Genomic DNA, 14,488 nt, shown 5'->3' on the forward strand with positions numbered 1-14,488 from the left:
TTCACACATTGGTTGCAACGATGTAGGGGCATTTCAACCATATGTTAATAAATAAAGCTTGCCTGAAGATCTGAGAGTAAAACAGCCCCACTGGTCAACCCTAAAGACCAAGTAATTAATGGTAACATGCCCCTGTAACCCCAGTAGCCATGCTAGTTTGTCATAGAAAGAGGGCAGTGCGTGTCTTTAATCCCAGTGGTGCACATCTCTAATCCCAGCCCTAGAGAGGAATATAAAATGGGAGAAACTATAGTCTCATCTTGAGAACCTGGAGGCAGGATCGCCATCTTGGACTGAGGGTCCAGTGGCTGGCTGCTTTGCTTTTCGAATCTTCAGGTTGAACCCCAACTTGTCTCTCCGAGTTTTTACTAATGTGTTTCACAACAAAGTTCACATTCAAATGAGATCTGAATTTCCACTTTTCCTTTTAAAGATTTGATGAAGTGAGAAGAAGAGTCTAGTCCAGTGGTCAGCCAACTCACCACACCACACAGCTCCTGCCCATTTGACCCCAGCTCTGCTACCTAGCCTGCTCCCATGAGCTTCTGACCCTGGACTTGGCCTACCTATTGTCAAGGCCAATTTCGTTCTGTAAAGAAAGGCCTCCATATTGACTAAAAGTTTTCGGGACATTAACCTAAATTTCCTTTGGTCACTGCATGTGAAATTCAATACTCAAACTATCCCAAAGCACCTCCAATTGCAATTCAAGTCAGACACATTTACTTAAACAAGCAATTAGCCTTGGCAACGGAAGGCGGAAAAGAAATGAAGTTCATGAACACGCTTGCTCTTCTCTAGATGATGCCATTAGTCAGTGTCCAAGTGTCAATACGCAGCAAATATTGTACCAATCCCGGGACCGGGAAGATTGGAGACAGGAATGACTAATGTTTCAGAGAGCTCAAAGGTAAGGAAAGCAAGGCTGACTGTGAAATGGTAAATGAATTCACTAAATGTCGACCGGGTACACAATGTTCCACCAGGCAGGCCACAGTCGATAAGCAGTACAGGTACGACTTAGATGTTTCATAAGGAAGAAAAACAAATCGTTGGATGCTGCGGTTTAAGCATCTCCCCTAACAAGGCATGCACTGGAAACTTACTCTCCAAATCCCTGTGTCAAATTCATATTGGTGATATTTCGGAGTCCCTTTGGAGGAAAATCAGAAGAGGAGGAGGTCATGAAAGTATGGCCCCTGTGACGGGACTTATGGCACAAGAAGGACTAAAGAGACCCGAGCGGGAATATGTGTGTCTTCCTGCACCCTCTCTCGCTGATCCCACGATGCCCTTTGCCATGTGACCCAGCAACAGAGCTCTCACAAGATGTGGTCCTCCACGCTTGAACTGCCCCCTAGCAGCACGTTCAGAGACACGCTTATTATCTTTGTGAGCTACTGTCTGTGGTTCTGGGTTATAGCGGCACAGCACATACTAGGACGGCGTGCTACTCAACATTTCTTTAAAGAAGACACCTAGGTTGCCAAATGCATGCACATACATTCTAAAACAATCCAGATTGCAGTTCGTTGCTTTTCCCTCCCTGCATGACAACAGACACTAGCGTGAGTCTATGCGCTTGGATTCAGGTTTGCAAAGGGGAAAGTCGGCTAAATTGAAAGACCCTACAAATCTTGCCCCTGTCTACAGAGAAGGAGAAAGAAAGAGTGTTAGGAATTTCAAATTTTGCCTAACATTCTCTCATCTTCCACCTTCTTGGTAGTTACCTAACCTGGAAGGCCAACACCCTCTCCACTTCCAAGATCCAGCACCTGGCCCTTCCTCGGGAAGTCACAAGCCGTGAGCCGGGTTGGAAGTCATTAGCTGCTGCTTCTTGTCAATCTAGACAAAGGCCTTACACTACAAATGCAAGATTCAAGAAATAAACTTTCCACCAGCTTTAACATTTACAAAACAAGCCTCTCCTTTCCGTCTGAAGCACGTATTATTGACTGAAATAGTTGCTCTTGGTATGAGCCTTCCCGGAATAATCAGCAAACTGAAAAACAAGAACATTCAGTTCAATTACTTTGTCAGCGGTTGGGAAGGGGTGAGAGTTAGTGTGCATTTACATCTCTCGAATTGGCAAGTAAATATGTATCAAATGCCCCTGTGGGCCAGGCTATGTGCTAAATACCGAGGCTGTTCATATGTAACCCCTAGCTTAGAAGGGCTCAGTCCAAGGAGAGAGTGATTGAATACATGTTACAAGATCAGGATTATACAGCAGCATGGGTTTGTTTTAGAGAGAAGCATGGTAGGTGCTCTGATTAGCTATTGCTAACCATCCCAAGCTAAGATTCGGAGCATCATTGACATAATTACTCTACTTAATGTTTGAATGAGAAATGTCCCTCACGGGCTCACGTAGATGAACACTCGGTCCCCAGTGGTGGTACAGTCTGAGGAGGTTGCAGACTCTATCGTGGGTGGAGCTTTCACGGAAGAAATGAATCACTGGAGGAAGACTGAGGTTTTATAGGCCTTCCTCTCTCTCCTTCCTGTGTGCAGATGAAATGCAATCTCTTTGCTTCCCGACTGGCAGACCAGCTTCACAGCCCCACTGCTGTGACTTCCTCACTGTGATGGACTGAATCCCCTGTGGAACCATATAGTAAAGTGAAGCCTTTCTCCACAAAACCGCTTTTGGTTGTGGTTTTATTTTATCACAGCAGCCAAAAAGTAACTAATACACTCAAACAGTAGGAATGGAGTGAAGGACATATTGTACTATCTTGATGGGAGAAATAAAATTTTACAAAGTACGGGCAGGAAAAGGATGGTGCGGGGGGGGGGGGGTATAGGAGAACAAGGAGAGGTAGGGGCATGGCTTAGATGCAGCTTCTTAAAAGGGCATTTGCCCTGGATTTGTTCTTCAGCACTAGGGGGAAAAGGGAAATAAACAAGACTAGAAATAATGTTTCTCTACTGTAAGCAATAGCTTGCAACAAAAGGGGACCAAGGAGCCAAGTGACCAGCTAGGAAGTAGCACAGTTGTACAAGTAAGGAAAATTGTGAGGACTTGTGTTTAGATCAAAGAGCAGTAACAGCACCACGTTAAGAAGCAAGAGGCATTGTGGGAGCAGAATCTGTAAGAACGGCCGATGAGCTTATGGGAAAGAAAGAGAAGCATCTCCTGTGACCTGGCGAGCATGTGCTGAGCATCTGAGTTAATACCGTGCTAGGACCCAGGTCGGAAGAGAAAGGACGTTTGGAGGCAAAGAAAAAGAATGTGTTGTTTTGACAAGTTGGCTTAGAGGGATCAGCAATAGTAGGAAGGGCCAACAGTCTGTTATAAAGAAGAAAATTCTCAGCCTCACAAATACTACTGAGGGTAGTTGTGGAAAATTTGAAAAGGTCATGAATATGGAGTTTGAGCAGCTGGAGGCTCAGCTCTTCCCCTTGTTAACTGTGTGGGAATAGGATAAGAAAGGAAAGAAAATACTGCCTGCCACACAGGGAGTTACCAATAGTCCATTTACTGAGGGCTTCGAATTCTCTGCTTTGCTCTTGCTTTAATGCCTCCCCATCCCTCAACTCACATCCCCCTTGTTCGTTTCTTAAAAAAAAAAAAAATCCAGCTGTACCTACAACATTCTCGGGAGTAAGAGAAACATCTGTGCACAAAGACACCTGCATTTCATCTACAGGTTTGTAAAACCATTTGGGACCTTATATGTGTGCGTAAATCAACAAGCCCTGCTCAGACAAGCTGCTGCACTACGTCTACTTTAAACCTTAAGTTACTATCATTTAAAAATAGCCCTAGTTTGCATTTATATTAAGACTTATTTTTGTATTATCATTCCATCAGAAGGGAAAAAAAAAAAACTTTGGCCGAATAACTTTTAGATGTGATTTCAAAAGGAGGAACGTGACTTGATTGGATTCAGATGGCAAAAAGTTTTCCAGCGAAATCCGTATATATATATATATACAATTTTATATGGAAAGTGTGAGAAACAGAGGGAGGACCCACGAGACACTGACTCCATAGACCCACTTGGGGAATACATCTATATCGGAAAGGTGGTTGGTTTAACTGCAGAGCAAAGAGAGTGCAGGACGAATGAGCAGGCTTTGGAGGAGCCAAGTTAAGTAAGGCCAATCCTATACCTGAATGGAACTAAAACGCAATATGGTTCAAGGAGACAGGAAGACGGGAATTGGATGAGAGAGAAAAACAGACACAAAAGAACTGACAGGGGAGATGGTCCATGGCATATAATGTGACTGGCACACATTTATGACCGGAATGAAGAGCCGAGTGAAGGCAGAATTCTGAGACCCTGGGAGTCACCTGACCTGACACTTGGGAATCATCCTCAATATCCTTAGCCTTCGTGGCTTTCTCTTGACTGTCCCTGACTTTTCTAGCTTCCTCTCTCTTCTTAAGCTCGACTTTCCTGGCTGATTTTCCCCAGGGCTACCACACTTCAGAACCAAAGGAGGTAGGTATCAGGCACACTGTGGGAGGAAGAGAAGGACTCTGCTCCTCAATGCTGGCTGTGCATTACTGTCACCTGGGAAGTTTTGTCAGACTCATTGTTTGTTTTTAATATATCTGTCCTCCTCCTCCAACAGGGAGAGGACAGATATATTAAATTCCTCGGCATCAGAGTCCAAGTCTAATGCGTGTCTGTGGAGACAACAGGGAGGAAAATCGACATTTGTTTGGAGGATGGTTTTAATGAGTCCGGTAATGATTGACACCTCCCTCCAGAACCGTGATGCACAGGCCACGGAAAGGTCACGCGTTTCTCCTCCAGGTGGCAGCTTAATGACTTTTTGAAAGCTGCCACTTCCGAGAGGCCACACGTATTATAGGCAGACACCACGCAAGAATAAGTTAGTGATTCTCTCTCTGTCTTTCCACACCTACTCCGAGGGGCGCTTGGGCTGTGGCTTGGTAGCACTTGCCGTGGGCCATGTTCCAGAAAAGAATCTCCAGGCTGCTGCTTCTCCCACTTAAATGCACCATCATGGGGATAGCCCTGGAAGCAGGGAGAGTATCCTAATATTTGTATATAGACAAGTGCCATTTGAGCATGGGCGTTGTTGGGCACACACATCTGCAGAGACAGCCCCTCCCATAGGAAGGGGAGTGATGCTGAGCAAAATGAACACAAACCAGTGAGGGACCACGAGCCTTCCCGCCCCAGCAGGCATGGAGTACACGTGTGAAAGATGGTGACTCAGTCTCCAGCACAGTCATTGCCCACAATGACACTGTGGCCCCAGCGCCCCACCTGCCTTAGTACTTTAAGCTGTCCAGTATGTTCCAAGGCCAAGATTAACCAAGACATCCTTACCAAGCAGGATATTCCAGGTGCTTAAAGGTTACTACCCCAAGACATGTCAAGGGACAGAAAAATAGTTTAGGATACACGGTTTGAACACCTTGGCTGCTAAGTAAGCCTGACATTCACTGCACATAAGGGTGCAAACCGGGGTGCACTCTTAGGTCCAGTCACTGAACAATGATAGACAGATAGATAGATAGATAGATAGATAGATAGATAGATAGATAGATAGCCAGACAGAGATATATACAAATATATATAATATATAAATATTATATACAATATTTATACAATTATATAAATATTATATACAATATAATATACAAATAAATATAATATATTTGTATATTTGTATAAGATATATTTATATAGATATAAATGAAATATACATGTATAAATGTATATATCTCTGTCTATATTCATATTTATATAAAACTCATATTTTTATATATGAAGTGTATATATGAAATATATATACACAAAATATCATGCATTGAGTTTTAGGAGGTCTCACATGCAAGTTGAAATACGTTCACATGACTCTAAAACGAAGCGGATCTCGTCTGTCAAATTCCACTGTCTATAAAATCCCTCGGTAATTTTTTTCAACACAAAACTCTAAAGACCTCTAGCTGTCTTTCCGCCGCCTGCTCCAAAGTCCTTGCAAATGAGGTCTGTGCTCTTTGATCCGGCTCGAGTTCTTGGCATCTGTGTTTAATACTTTCACCGAAGGGCAAGGACGCCTCATAAATGTGACGAGACTCTTTTCTCTTCGAGGGCGGAGAAGAAAAGAATCTGCCCAAACTGAACAAAAGCTGAAGGTTTGCTTTAACCTAGACTCTCACACACGGTACCCGAGCCCGTGTCATGGTTATACGGGTGGACACCACAGGGAAAGGGGGACCCCCGTGACTACAAATGCTGTCTCAGGAGCTGCTGGGCCCACAATGCACTTCTCCCAAAGTAGACGTTAGCATCTGTTACACATTTGCCGGACTAATTTACTTGCTGGCTCCTTAAACTGCTAAGCAAACACCCAGTTAGGGCTCATGGAGTGGGCTGGGTAGGGAGGAATGAGGATACTATGACCTGATAAGACAGGGTCATCACAATGTACTCAAGTGAAAAGTACCTCTGTCCCCTAGAACTGCTTAAGAGTCACGGCGTCTTAATCGCTTGTCTCTTGAAACGTTAAGGGAGTGATGTCATGAGGCATTTTTGTGTTGGGAAATACCTTGTTATATGAAATATAGACAGAGGCTGTTCAATGTGGCCTCTGTAACATGGGATCTTGGGAGCTGATCTGGGATAAGCGGAAGCAGAGACTGCGCCTTTGTTGGCGTCTTTCTCCAGCAGTTACATTGTGTCTCTTTGACCCCGCCTACTCTATATATCTCTGTTAGGATTTCCTGCCAGTCTTTACTCTGCAAAGTCACTGGCCAAAACAACTTTATTCATTGACCAATAAAAGCAACACATATACAGAAGGACATTCCACATCAGAGAGCAAAGAAGAATAAAAAAAAAAAAAAGAAACACAAGAAAGATGTTTCTCATCCAGACCCTGGATATTGCAGAGGATGCTTGCTCTCTTTGTGGTCCTCGCCCCTTTTTCCAATCTACGCTCAAGAGTCTTGCCCTTTTCCTCATCCTCCTCCTTCCCCCAAATCTTCTCTTAAAAGCTTGTCTCCTTGAAGCTTATATTCAAGTGGGAATAAAATAGACCATTAGCATAAACAAATACAAATTAAGTACACAAAAAAGTGGTGGCGTCTGCAGAGAACGAAATAAGCCCAAGGCATGAGAAGCACCAGGCTTTAGCGGAAAGCTTTCCTGTCCCCTGTTCCTTTTATCTTCCTCTGCACCTCTCACCTATTCAGATACGTGGATGCCCCTTGATCTGTCACTGGCATAAAGCAGGGCCCAGTCCTTTCTTCCTTCCGCTCCCACAAGTGTGTACAATGTCTCGATGATAAATAATTCAGCGGAGGCCTCATACCCATGATTTCTCAAAGGGAAATCTGAAAAATGGCCCCAGAAAAAGTAAAGAATTTGGTTAGCTTCTAAATAAGAAGAGGGGAATCTTGCAGCCAGGTCTGCTGAAATCAACTTGCATAGACCTTTGTGCACACTGTCACCATCACTGCTTGACACATAAAGGTATGTGTGCCAGTCCAAGCAGAGATGAGCAATACAGGGAAATTGCCAAGGGAACCATTCTTGAGGGCCAAAGGTAAATATTTTGATGCATACGAAGGGTGCTCTAGCAATCACTGCCCAGATGTATATTGAGCGGGTATTACAAGCCAGTGCTAAGTCTTCATTTACTTGGCCTGCAAATAAGGTACATTAAAGTCAAATCAATATGCAGGGCAGGCTCAGGAATAAATATTTGAAGTTGAGAACATATATCATATTAATAAGTGTCTCTTGGGCCTATTAGCTTTAATATGAGCCTAGAAAAAAATTGCTAATCCGTGTGGAGGAAAAAGAACTAAAGGACATAAAAATCATAAATAAAGCACACTTAAAGCCAAGGGCAAGAGTAAACACTGTCATCATTACCTTGATGGTAAATTCGGCAGGGCAAAGCAAGCGTTCATCCCAAGCCCTACACGCCTCCTAAGGCCCCCTCTAGAAGGCAATGGTGATGCAACGGATCAACACAAAACTTAATCATTTCCAATTCTCACTCTGTCACTTAGTGGTTTTGTGACCTTTATCTATACAATGAAGTTAACAATTTTTACCCAGAGGGCTGGGAATTGCATAAGATCACATACAAGAGTGTGACAGAAATCAAGCGGCTGATTCTGTTAGCACGCTTGCAACAGCACTGAGCAGAAATTCGACTCAAAATGTTATTACTTGTTGGCTTGTATCACTCAAGCATGGGCAATGCTTTAGATATCTCTGGAAACAATCATGGCACTGGTGCCTTCAGGAGCAGGGCCCTCAGTCACCATCTTTTGACACTGCTCTGGTCTGCGTTAGCTTGATCCATGGATTGGCACTTCTCTTTGGAAATAAGGTGGCAGCTACAATCTCCCTTCTCAAGTTCTCACGGTTGCAGAGTTCCTTCACAACTCCACACAATGCCAGAATAGGGCCTCGGTGAGATCTCAAAAGGACCTAGGAGCCAAGGAAACGCAATGCTCTGATTTGCCCAGCTTTGGGTCATCGGCCTTATTCTGGAGTCAAGGATGAAGTCATCCTCAGTGGATCCCCACAAACGGAAGGACAGAGAAGTGATGTCCTGGAGGGTTCCCAGAAAGCTCAAATGGGGACAAAAAAGATGGGTAGATAGATAGATAGATGATAGATAGATGGATGGATGGATAGATAGATAGATAGATAGATAGATAGATAGATAGATAGATAGATAGAAGATAGATAAATACAGATGATAGATAAATAGATAGATGATGGACAGACAGACAGATAGATAGATGACATAGATGACAGACAGACAGATGATAGATGATAGATGATTGATAGATAGATAGATAGATAGATAGATAGATAGATAGATAGATAGATAAGTAGAGAATCCAGCAGCACAGGATTTCCATTTGCATGGGTTGTGTCTAAATCTGTTGGGTTGGAAATACTGACCCAATCATAAATGGAATGCAGAACATAGCTTCTTGCTAACCATGTTTTCTAAATAATGGGGTTTTTTTTTCCTGCAGGAAAATGTAATAATCACCTCGCTATTTTCTGTGGAGACAGAGAGCCCTCTCAACGTTGTGCTTCAGGAAAAAAAAAATCATTGCTATGAAAAAGGTATTTTTTGCTTGGCTCATGAGTTGGGAAGAGGATATTGGAATATTAATATTTAGAACATGTACCTAGTGGTGACCCTGTATGCATAAATATGCCTTAGCGTCTCTATTTATACCTACATCAAGAAAAATATTAAATTACGGTGTACCGCTGTGAGGAGATGAAATGAAACACCACACATATATTAAACTTAAAGAATAGAAATGAACCCGCAACACAAGAAAATTTGGAATCTCACGAACTCGGCTTCCTTAATGTGGTCTCCAAGCTTTCCTGTCTGTTCCTATTGACGAGTTGTGAACTTGGTGACCCATAAGATTAATAGCTTTTTTACCTTCTGCTCTGCCTAAAACAAGTTCCACCCAGCTAAAGTCAAACATCCTCTTTCTTCTACTACACCATTCTCCTCTTTCCTCACAGAACTGGCCAAAATAAGGCCGTCTACACGAGCTGATTCTCTTTCTAATGCTGAACTGCTTCCATTATAGAGTCTGCACAAACCTGGCGTCTGTCTCTACCATTTAAATGCCACCTCTCTTAGTAAGCATTTTCCTTTTTTCACAGCCCCTTCTAGTCTTTACGTTGTGTAAAATGCCTGTAGCATCCTCTGCTAAAACCTCTCCTTCCTTGAGTTCCATTTCCACAGCCTGTCTCCATGAGCAACCCAGCATCCTTGCTTCAGCTTCTTTCACGGTCCATTTCCTCCCCTACCCACCCTTCAAATTTCCTTATCTCAGGTTGGCTCTTTTCCTCATTCTCCCTAACTTTTGTCTTCACTGTCCTCTGATAGTGTGATGATCTCTAAATATTTCTCTTCATTCGCTTTAGAAGCCGAAGTCTACTGGACTCCCCTACAGGAAAATGGACCATTTTAGAAAAAGAACTAGAAAGAGGAAAGAGCAGTGCCTAAAAGACGTATGGAGGGTGAAGAACCCACAGAAAGTTCCCAATTAGTGATGCCAGCACACTCATGAATGTGAGTGACGGTTTCTCGTGTGGGAAAGCTTAAGGTATTTGCCCAGAAATGGAGAGGAAACGCTGAATTAGAAATTTAAAATATAGAAATTGGAGAGGGAGGGGAGTATTAACTGTGGATAAAATTTCCACCCAAAATTCACGCAAAAGTATGTTTTGACAGAATACAGGGGCATGATGAGAAACTGACCCATCAAAATCCACCATTGTATGAGTTCTCCCCCTTATTTCTCAGACTCTCAATTGATCTAGGATGTCCTGTATGTTGTGACCACGTGTTTCTCTTATTAGTTAATGAATAAAGCTGTTTCAGCCAATAGCTAGGCAGAATACACCTAGGCAGGAAATCGAAACAAAGCTAGGAAGAGAGAGCTAGGAAGGCAGAGTTGGGGAGATGCCATGTAGCCAACCAAGAAGAGAGATGCCAACAGCACCCTAAGGAGAAGGATGCCAGAACAGAGGTAATGCCACAGCTGTGTGGCTATGCACAGAGCAGTGGAGATGGGCTAGTTTATGAGAGCTAGCCAGCAAGAGGCCTGAGCCACTGGCCGAACAATTGCAACTGATATTAAGACTCAGAGTGGTTATTTCATAAGTGTCTGTGGAAACCTGGTGGGTGGAGAGAAACCGGTCCAGCGGGACCACAGGATGGAGAAAAATCTCCATCTACACTCAATCAGTCATTATGGGGCAATGGCTAAATTTTCATCCTCAGCCTCTACAAGCCCTAATCTCAAAGGTGCTGAGGAAGACAGAGAGGTCTTTATCTCCTTACCCTCTCTCTGCTTGTTTAAACCCTAGTCATTTCTGAAGAGCTGCTTCAACTTCCAATTCTTCTTGGTTTTCCCCAGCGTCCTGGCTCCCCATTATTTATTCCCTTTATGGAAATTCTGTAGCATCCATATGGCTCTTAATTTCTCTCAACTAGTATAATTATTCCTCTGGCCATATGCATATCCCTGCTCCCTGAATCAGCCATAAGCCCACTAAGAGCGTTATTCTCCAATATCAGGAAGACTTAGCTCACACCGAGGCGCTCTTGTATTAGGACAAACTGTGATCATGTGATCATCGGTACATCCCATCAGTTGAAATGGAGTCTGATAAGAAGAGGGAAGAGAGGAGGGCAGCGGGAGCCAAATATGGCATCAGAAGACACAGAAGACAGATGAGTAAATACAGCCCTAAAAGGGACCGAGTTGCTTAATCAATATTTATTGGACAAATACTATGCATGAACACTGTCTAAGACTTGAAGGGTACAGCAGAGCACAGCGTGGACCAGGCCCCGGCCTCGTGGAGTAGACTTCTCAGAGGCAGCAAACAGGCCAGAGGATATTATATCCTCTCTCTTACAGCTTCAGCATATCTGGGGCACAATAGACACCCCGATTGCATCTTTGCAACAGCACAGCTGATAGGCATAGGAAAGTAAAGGAAGAGAGGAGAATAATACAAATGGATGAAAGGGAGACAGAGAAGAGACATAATTTGAGTTTAAAGACCTTATCTGTGCCTTCTAATTTATCTTCAAATCATATAACTCACCGTTTACTAACTACCCATTATATATGATTGGTGGCGTGATTAAAAACTACGAGTCCAAGACAACATTCAGTTTCCTTATCCCTCAACAGGTGCCAGTTGTATCTAGTACACTCAAGATGGTGAGATGGCGCCATAGATATCCCTGCTACCGAAATCTGATAGTGGGATTGATTCTCTGCTTATTGCAATGAGAGATATAACTGCATGGGGCTTTCTATTGTGATTTCTAAAAAGAGAGAGAGAGAGAGACTCGAACTAAGGAAGTTTTCTGGTTTCTCTCAGACTCTGGACCTCACCAGATTAGGGACCCTCACTGACTATCACTGAATAACCAAGCCCTCAGGAAGGAGCGGCTGAGAAGTGAGAGTCACCTCCCCTTGAGCAGGGGTTGGTTCAACACTCAGCTGCCGTATCAACATTGGAAGCTGCATCATCGTGTCTCACACTGTTTGTCATCTGAATGCAGTCATATAACCACAAGATTACCAAGTTAAATGTATGTAAATCAGGTTTTGGAGATTACAGGCGCAGGCTGTGGGGGCTGTTGGCGCTCCCAGCTGCTGTCGAAAGGACCCATCACTCCCACGGAAAATCAAATGAGGGGATTTCCTTCAGTCCATTTTGAAGACGTAAAGGATGCCATTAGGAGACTTTCTTCCCCCAAAGACGTTAATCTGGAAAAGATGAGGAGGAAAGAGAAGCCGGCATTCCAAAGTGGCCACCTTGGGAGCCGAGGAATGTCCCTGTTCCTTCTGGTTCATTGTCTATTCGGCAAGGCTGGTGGTGTTTTCATTCCCAACTGATTAATCTATCAAGACACCAGTGTTTTCCAGGAAGCGTAGACAACTCCGGCAATCCTTATGAGAATGATGTCCCTGCATTATGAATCTAACATTCATTTTCATAGATGGCAGCATGACTAATGGCCGTGCCTCACACTCCTATAACAATTTACAGTTTCCAGGCCACGTTCCCATTCATCATCCCGTTTGATTCTCCTGACAACCCTGTGAGGTCTGCAGGGCAGGAATTATTGGCCTTATATCTCAAATAAGGAAAAGAAGTTCAAGGCTCATGGGGAAGGCTGCCTTCCCAGCTGAGTAAGTGGCGAACCCCTGACTCCAGCTCAGACCTTCTGATATTGATTTCAGCGATCTTTTCATAGGCAATTTCCCCAAATTTGTTCCAAAGAACTATGACCCTGAGTTATGCCGAGAAGACAAACTCATCCCACATATTCTGTGTCCCTGTATCATTATCATTGCATTGCAGTGTATGAGGCAGAAAACATTCCAAATGTTGCAAACGAGAAAGAAATTTAATATGAGAGACAGCGATTGCAACATTTTTTCCTGACGGAACTGGAGAAGCAGAAGTTAGAGGCTCCCCTGAGCTGTTGGGCTCAAGGGTCCCTCGTGATAGCTACATGTAGAAGTCTGGGAGCCACCACGGCTGTCACATGAGAATGCTCCCCCTGCCCATACACAATGTCACCTATTCCCAGCACCAGCAGCACTGAGGGAGAGCGCCTGTTCTCACTGTCACTTTCCAAATTCCGTGTGATCCCGTGGGGTTGGTAAAATGGGATTCTCACCCAAGACCTCAGTCATAAGGGAATCCGAGGCACGTGCTTCTGGAGGAAAGCAAAGGGCTTCCAGGATCCGAAGAGGAACCAGAGCATAGAAATGCGCTTTCGAGAGGCGGCGGGTTGAGATGAACAATCATCATCTTTTACCGTTCTCCTTTTAAAAATGCATAGCACTCATTAACATTCTCAGGCTATAAAAAAAAGACCCTGCAGTAAAGGAAAACATTAAACTTTAACCTTGCTAAAGTCAGCTTTTCCCAAAATTATCTGGCCGTGGAGCTCTTTACCCGGCAGTCCCTCATTAAGCAGCACACATTCTAGAGAAAAGTGGAGCGGCGGGGGCAAGCCAGAGTAGCCATGGTGCGGCATGCACCCCAATACACTCACGTGTCAATCAGGCAGCCAATGAGCATAAAATCAGCATACATCTGCTGCACGCCTATGGTAGCACCAGGGCAGCTACCATGCCATGGACATAGCGGACGGAATCCTTTTCCTTGGGATGTATAGTGTAGCTGAGACAGACACCCATTTCTATAAGGCCCCTGAAATTTATACCCCGCCCCCAAGAATGAATACGAAGTGGCGGAAGCATTAGGTTTAGCAGCTGCTGTAGAAGAAGAGCCAAGAGCCGTCACGCACCACTGAGGCTCACACTCACATGATGGGGTTTTTTGTTTTGGTTTTTGTTTCTTTTTTAAACAGTTTAGTATCTGGTGAGTGACAAACTTTCTCCAGTCCCCTCCACTTTCCACTGTCCATGTTGGCTCAAATCACAAAGCTGTTCTCCACCGGTCCCTTGTAGGCACTGGGTTTGACAGCCAGAGGAAGGCAGATGCAGGCACAGGGGGCCTTGTGGAGATGTAGAAAGATGTAGGCCGAACTTGGAGACTGGGAGAGACAGCCTCCTGAGCTCTGAAGAGAGTATCTGGGCTAGCTACCTCAGTAAACAAGTTACAGTGGTGGCAGGCTGGGGGCGGGGGCGGTGTGAGGCTAAGTCAACCACTGGGTACTCTGTAAACATACTTCATGCAATGCAGGAATTTTGGGTAAGACAAGAAGCCTACCAAAGATAATACTAAGCAGGAGACCAGATGAGGCAGGTCTCTGCTGCAATTTGGATGATAGAGTGCATCTTTCCCTAAAGCAAAGAGCACAGGAAAGCCCAACAGACTCCATTTTAATCATTAGATGACCATATATTGGGGCTCCCAGCATGAATAAATTCATTGTCTCTGTATTCAGACTCAGAGTGTAGGCGAGTTAGTCAAAGGTTAAAACATGA

Source organism: Myodes glareolus, chromosome 26 (genome assembly GCF_982192425.1).
Source record: "Myodes glareolus chromosome 26, mMyoGla1.1, whole genome shotgun sequence".
NCBI lineage: Eukaryota > Metazoa > Chordata > Mammalia > Rodentia > Cricetidae > Myodes > Myodes glareolus.